This window comes from Rhinolophus hipposideros (genome assembly GCF_964194185.1).
Source record: "Rhinolophus hipposideros genome assembly, chromosome: 17".
Taxonomy (NCBI): domain Eukaryota; kingdom Metazoa; phylum Chordata; class Mammalia; order Chiroptera; family Rhinolophidae; genus Rhinolophus; species Rhinolophus hipposideros.
The window spans coordinates 21,937,470-21,944,885 of NC_138063.1; positions in this window are offsets into that span (position 1 = coordinate 21,937,470).

Consider the following 7,416-nt stretch of genomic DNA (forward strand, 5'->3'; position numbering starts at 1 on the left):
AGTGTGCACAGTGGGCATAATATGCGAGTAGCCCGAAAGCCTGTGATCCTTTTAGACCCAGCTTACTCTCCATATAAGGCTGGGGAAATTCTTCGTGTGACCTACATACTGAGGAATACTTGGGTTAGGGCAGGTACACTACACTGAGTTACACAATACAGTCGTGGGGTAAACATTCTGATTTATCACCCTCAGTCTCTCTAGGCCATCAACTTGACCCAAGTCCTTATCGGACTCAGTACTTTGGAACTGGAACAGGATCAGTTAACTTGATGTCTCTGGACGTCATGCCCACATGCCATTAGATGACGTACAGGCTCATCCTACAACATGGTGTTGGTACTGAAACCATGAAAGTGCAAGAACTCATCCAGACAAGTTGGGGAGGAAGAGTTAGAAAAGGAACACGAGGAGATTGAGAAGGAACAACGGAGACAGGAGGTGTGGTATCAGAACGGCAGTGGTATCACAGAGGCCAAAAGAATAGAGGGTTTCAGGAAGAGTGGTCAGTGGAATTAAAAGCTTTTGCTATAATGTAGCAAACTATTCTAAACTATAAAATAAAGTAGCCATTTAAAAAAAAATCTTCAGGGGCTAGCCCAGTGGCTCAGGCGGTTAGAGCTCCGTGCTCCTAACTCCGAAGGCTGCCAGTTCGATTCCCACATGGGCCAGTGGGCTCTCAACCCCAAGGTTGCTAGTTTGATTCCTCGAGACCTGCAGGGGATGGTGGGCTCTGCCTCCTGCAACTAAGATTGAACACTGCACCTTGAGCTGAGCTGCCACTGAGCTCCCGCCATGGCTCAGTTGGTTGGAGCGTGTCCTCTCAACCACAAGGTTGCCAGTTCAACTCCCGCAAGGGATGGTGGGCGGCGCCCCTTGCAACTAGCAATGGCAACTGGACCTGGAGCTGAGCTGCGCCCTCCACGACTAAGACTGAAATGACAACAACTTGAAGCTGAACGGCGGCCTCCACAACTAAGATTGAAAGGACAACTTGACTTGGAAAAAAGGCCTGGAAGTACACACTGTTCCCCAATAAAGTCCTGTTCCCCTTCCCCAAAAAATTTTTTAAAAAGTCTTCAGAAACGCCATATTTGATTGAATTTATAACTGATCTTAAGACATCTTTATTAAGTTGGTGCAAAAGTAATTGCGGTTTAAAAGGTTAAAAATGCAAAAGCCACAATTAGTTTTGCACCAACCTAATAAAAAATTAAACTAGGACCCATTGCTTTCAATTCTATTGGTTGTAAGATGTAGCCCATTAAAATGTGGGGGAGGAGTAAATACGCATCTTAAGAATTTAAGAATTATGGTAATCTAGTCTCCCTTTGGCTTTCCCCACCAAGCCATAGCTAGTAATTTCATCAAGAATAAATTGAGTGAAATGATGAAGATTGTATCCAGGTTGCAGTTGGATGAGGACTGCAAAGTAATGAAGTGGGCAGGTAATGAACAGACAACTCGAACTGGCTGTGATGAGGGGTGAGGGTGTAGCAATAGAACTGTGTGTGGTTGAGGGAATTTATTTTAAACGTGGGAGAAGCTTGAAGCTCATGTTTCAATGCTAATTGGATGGTGGCATGGAATCAGAGTGGGGGGCAGTGAAAATTTGGGGTGTGTGGAAGGATTGGCCAAGATCAGTGGCACCCCGAGGTTCCTGAGCAGGAGGGGGAAGTTGGGATCACTATCAGAGGCAGAGGAAGTGATGGATATGGACACCGGCACGTGGGTCATTTGAGTGGCAAGAGTTGAAAGTTTTCATCCAGCGGTTTCGCTTTCATGTCTTTTGAGGACCAAGTGATGTGGCCAGTTCCAGAAGTGGGGAGAGGGTGAGGATGGCGGTAGTACAAAGATAGCAGAGAGAGTTTGAAACAGTGACCCTAGAGAAGGGGAACAAGGATAGACTAGAAAAGAGCAGCAGTTAGTTGGACACTAGAGGCTCACAGTGGCATCCATTTACCTGGCGGACGCTTCTTCAGCAGTGCTCACTGGTAGAGCTTGTTTTCTCAGGGCTGAGTTTTTGTCAAGTAGCTTCAACAGAAGAATGACAGGGATAGCATGTTGGGGATGCTGGCAGGTAGGTGCCATGATGGAATCACACTCCTCAAATGATTCTTGCTGAAGTAAAAGTGTGCACGTAATTGTCAAGTTCCACGGACTTGACTTTCTCGCTAACGTGCACATCTGCATTTGACTCAGTTCCTTCCATTCCTTGGTTTTCGTAACAACAATTCTTTTTCTGTCTTCTTCAGGAGCGCCTTTTCTCTCATTTCTGCCTGGAAATGTAGATGTTTGTGTAACCTTGCCTTTCTCCAGCCACTTGACCCACATTTCTTGGTATACCCAGTCATTCCTCTAAAATGCAGGTTCCAGGAAGGCTAGGGTTTTGTTGTTGTTAGCCACACTGTTGCAAATGTCTACAATAGTTTTTACTTTCAACCTAATTATGTTGCTGTATTTGAAGTTCTTGTAGACAGCATGTCGTTTATTTTTTGGTAACATCTTTACTGAGAGAGAATTTACATACTGTTTTAGTTTGCTAGGGCTGCTGTAAGAAAGTTCCACGAAGTGGGTGACTTAAACAACAGAAATGTATTTTCTCGTGAACTGGAAGCTACAAGTCTGAAATCAGGGTATGAGCAGAGTTGGTTCCTTCGAAGGGCTCTGAGGGAAGGATCTGCTCCAGGCCTCTCTTTGGCTCATACTGTGTTTCCCCGGAAGTAAGACCTAGCTAGACAATCAGCTGTAATGCGTCTTTTGGGGTAAGACCTGGCTTTATTTTACTATAAGACCGGGTCTTATATAAGACCTGGTATAATAATATATAATTATAATACAACTGGGTGTAATATAGTTAATATAATTTAATATATAATACTGGGCCTTATATTAATTTTTGCTCCAAAAGACGCATTAGAGCTGATGGTCCAGCTAGGTCTTATTTTCGAGGAAACACGGTAGATGCCATCTTTGCCCTGCATCTCCTCACATTGTCTTCTCTCTGTGCATGTCTGCGTTCAAATTTCCCTGTTTTGTAAGGACACTTGTCATACTGGATTAAGGCCCAGCTTAATCTCATTATAACATGATTACTCTGTAAAGACCCTATCTCCAAATAAGGCCATATTCTGAGGTACTAGGGGCTAGGACTCCAACATATCTTTTTTGTGTGGGACACAATTCAGCCCATAACACTTATACAATTCACTCCTTCAATATGTACAATTCATTGGTTTCTGGTATAGTCATAGAGTTGTGCAACCATCACTACAATTAATTTAGAACATTATCCTCACCCCTCAAAGAAACCCCATATCCATTAGCAATCACCCACCCCTAATTTCCCCCTCTGTCACAGCCCAAGTGCTAGGCAACCACTAATCAACTTTCTGTCTATATATACGCCTATTCTGGACATCTCACATAAACTCATATGTGGCCTATCACGACTGAGTTCTTTCAGTTAGCCTAATGTTTGCAAGGTTCATCTACATCGTAACTTATACTGGTCCGCCCTTATCCATAGGGAATGTTCCAAGATACCCAGTGAATGCCAGAAACCACCAATACTACCAAACCCTATATATACTGTTTTTTCCTATACATAGTATACATACTTATGATAAATAAACCTATTTATAAATTAGGCACAGTAAGAGATTAGCAATAACATAATAAAATAGAGCAATTATAACAATATACTGTAATAAAAGTTATATGTATGGCTTTGGGGCCATTAGTAAGTACAACAAGGGTTACTTGAACATAAGCACTGTGACACCAAGACAGTTTATCTGATCCCCGAGATGGCTATAAAGTGACAACAGGCAGGTAGTGTATACAGTGTAGCTATGTAGACAAAGAGATGGTTCACATCCCGGGCAGGATGGGGTGGGATGGTGTGAGATTTCATCACACTACTTAAATTTAAAACTTATGAATTGTTTATTTCTGGAATTTTCCATGTAATATTTTTGGACTGTGATTGACACTACGTTACTGAAATGGGGGAAAACGAAACTCTGGATAAGGAGGGACTACCTACCGAATATCAATACTTCATTCCTTTTTATGGCCAATTAATATTCCAAGGGAAGGATAGACAACACTTTGTTTATCCATCCACCACGTGGTAGGCATGTGGGCTGTTTCTACCTTTTGACTATTACGAATAATGCTGCTGTGAACATATGTATATAAGTATTTGTATGGACATCTTTCATTTTGGGGATTTTCTATTGTATTTTTCAGTCCTAGAATTTCCATCTGGTTCTTCTCCCTCCCTGTCTGTTTCTTTGCTGAGACTATTTTTTCAGTTGTTTCAGCATGTTTGTAATGGCTTATTTTGAAGCCGTTTTATGATGACTCCTTTAAAATCCTTGTCAGATCTGATTCTAACATCTGTGTCATCTCATTGGAATCCATTGATGTTTTTTATTGAATCTTGGACACTTGGGGTATTGTGAGACTGGAATTTATATAAATCTTTTGTTTTATCAGGCTTTCTCTGGCCTTGCCCTGGTCTGGGAAGGGGAGTACCTCACTACTGCCAGCTGTGGTTAGAAATCCAGGTTCCCTACTTGGCTTCCATTGACACTCAGGGGGGTAGGAGCACCTCCTTCCTGCTGGGCAGAGATGGGAGTCCTGGCTCTCTTCTAGGCTGAGAGGGGTAGGGGTGCCTCGTTATTGCTCCCCACGTGGCATTCACGGACACCAAGTGGAGCAAGGTGGCCTCCTTCCCTCCAGGTGATGGGCAAGTACTGATTCTCCACCAGATGTCCTGTGATAATAATGGCATGAAGTGGGAGGGCTGCCCCCGTTATCACCAGGTGGGGGTGGAAGTCCAGGTACGGTGGCGTATGGTCTCCACTGACATGGGGGTGAGGATGGGACTCATTACCCGCTGACAGGTGTGACAATCCTGGTTCCTCCCTCAGCTGTGTGTGACTCTACACACACAGTGGGGAGAGACACCTTTCTACAAGTGGATGAGGGAGGAAGTCTCGGCTTTCTGCTTGTCCTTTGCTGAAGGGTAGGGATAGAACCCAAATTTTCTCTGTGGTGTTGACTAGAGTGATTATTGTCTAAAATGTTATTAAAAAAAAAAAAACAACTAAGATAGGGTGTTATGTTTTCTCAATTAAAAGGCCATGTAGCACATACTGGCTAATAGAACTTGCTAAGGAATGAGCTTCTGCAAATGGCTAGTCCTATTTTAGAGTTAGTGGTCAATCTCAAATAGGTTGTGTGAGGTGATTTTGTTAATCTGTGTTGGCATTTCATTGTTTCCTGCAAACTTCTATAAGTTTCAGTAGCCCCTATGTTGATAATGGGGGTGAAAGGAGCATTAGAGGACAGTGTGTATATGTTTGTTTGTTTTTTTCTGAATACAAAATTCATATACACTCATTTAAACAAAAAGAGAAATCTGAAATTATGATTAAGGAGATAGTCTATATTTTACCCAGAGAGAATTATATTTTTAGCTTTCCGTTCCCGCCATTTGCTGCCAGTTCATTAATATCAAAATTTCATTACTAGTCAAGCTGCCTCATGAGATGACAGTTGTTTGAGCTTTGATTGTTTCTTAAATCATATTCCTGTACCTCTCAGGGGAAAAAGGACAGAAAGTCTTGTGAAAGTTCTGGCCCCTGGACTTGGCAATGTGGGAATCTCTGCAGACTCCAGCAAAGGCAGTTGCAGGCGAGTGGTGAGAACAGATTCCTGGCTGGAGGGATTCATGGGACGGTGGAGGAGAGAAAGGAAAGATAGTGATGACTGACAGCTTTGAGAAGAGTGCAGTGACTTTTAATGCTAAAGTGTAAGGTACTGTGTTTCCCCGAAAATAAGACCTTGCTGGACAATCAGCTCTAGTGCGTCATTTGGAGCAAAAAATAATATAAGACTTGGTCTTACATTAGATAAGACCTGGTCTTATAATAAAATAAGACCAGGTCTTATATTAACTTTTGCTCCAAAAGACGCATTAGAGCTAACTGTCCAGCTAGGTCTTATTTTCAGGGAAACACTGTATGTTCATGGAGTGGGTGCTGAGTGAGGGAGGAAGGGTAAGATTAGGAAAGGAGACGATATCCAGGAACTGAGAGGCCAGGGTTGGAAGGGCCACATGTGTAGATATTGAGGTCTGCAAGAATTATCATCAGAGTGACGTTGTAGAGAGATGGGGAGCCAAGGGCTTGCTTCAGGGAAAGAAGGAAGTGTCCTGCGGGCCTATAGATGACTGCAGTAAGGACAGGTGGTAGAATCTGACACTAGGAGCTGGAGGTTTCCAGGGACATGGGACAGAGAATCATCTGGATGCAGTCATTGGTCCAGTGATGCGAAGACTGGTAGAAAAAATCCACTTGAGACGGTTGCCAGGGTCTTTGAGGGAGAAGCCAAGTTTCTGCTAGATCAAGACAGGGATTTTGCTGGTGATGGATGGATGCTGAGTTGCAGAGGGCGCCGGGGAAGAGTTTGGAGGGTTGAGAAATGACGGGAAATGTTAGATTGGGGAATGTTCAGAGCCCAGTGGGATGAGAGTCTAGGCGGGTGTGGGGTTGGTTGGCTTCTTATGATGACATATTAATAAAGAGGAGGGCATGATGCCATTCTTCCTGATAGATTTTTTTATACCAACTTTATTGAGATATAATTCACATACCATATACTTATTTAATGTGTACAAGTCATTGGTTTCTAGCATATTCATTGTGTGTGACCATCACCACAATCAATATTAGAACATTATCCTCACCCCCCAAGGAAACTCCATACCTATTAGCAATCTCCAACCTTCATTTCCCCATCTGTCACAACCCCAGCACTAGGAAACCACTCGTCTACTTTCTGCCTTCGTATGTGCCTATTCTGGACATAGGATATGTCGCCTTTTGTGACTGGCTTCTTTCAGTTAGCCTAATATTTTTAAGATTCATTGATGTTATAACATACACTAGTATTTCATTCCTTTTTGTGACCAAATAATATTCCATTGTATGTATATACCACACTTTGTTTATCCATCTGTTCATTGATAGACATCTGGACTGTTTCCATCTTTTGACTATTATGCATAATGCTGCTATGAGCGTTCATGTACAAGCATAAAGTTTATTATTTTCTTCTGTGTACTTTGGATTTAATTTCTTTTTCTAGTTTGCTAAAGTGAAAGCTTAGATTGTTGATTTTAGATATTCTTCTTTTCTGATATGTGCATTCAATGAAAAATTTTCCTCTAAGCATTGCTGTTTTGCCACATCCCACAAATTTTGACAAGTTGTATTTTCATTTTCATTTCGTTAAAAATATTTAAAAATTTCTCTTGAAATTTCTTTGACTCATGTCGTTTAGAAGTGTGTTGTTTAATTTCCAAGGATTTGGCCTTCCTTCCTCTCTCCGTTCTTCCCTCCC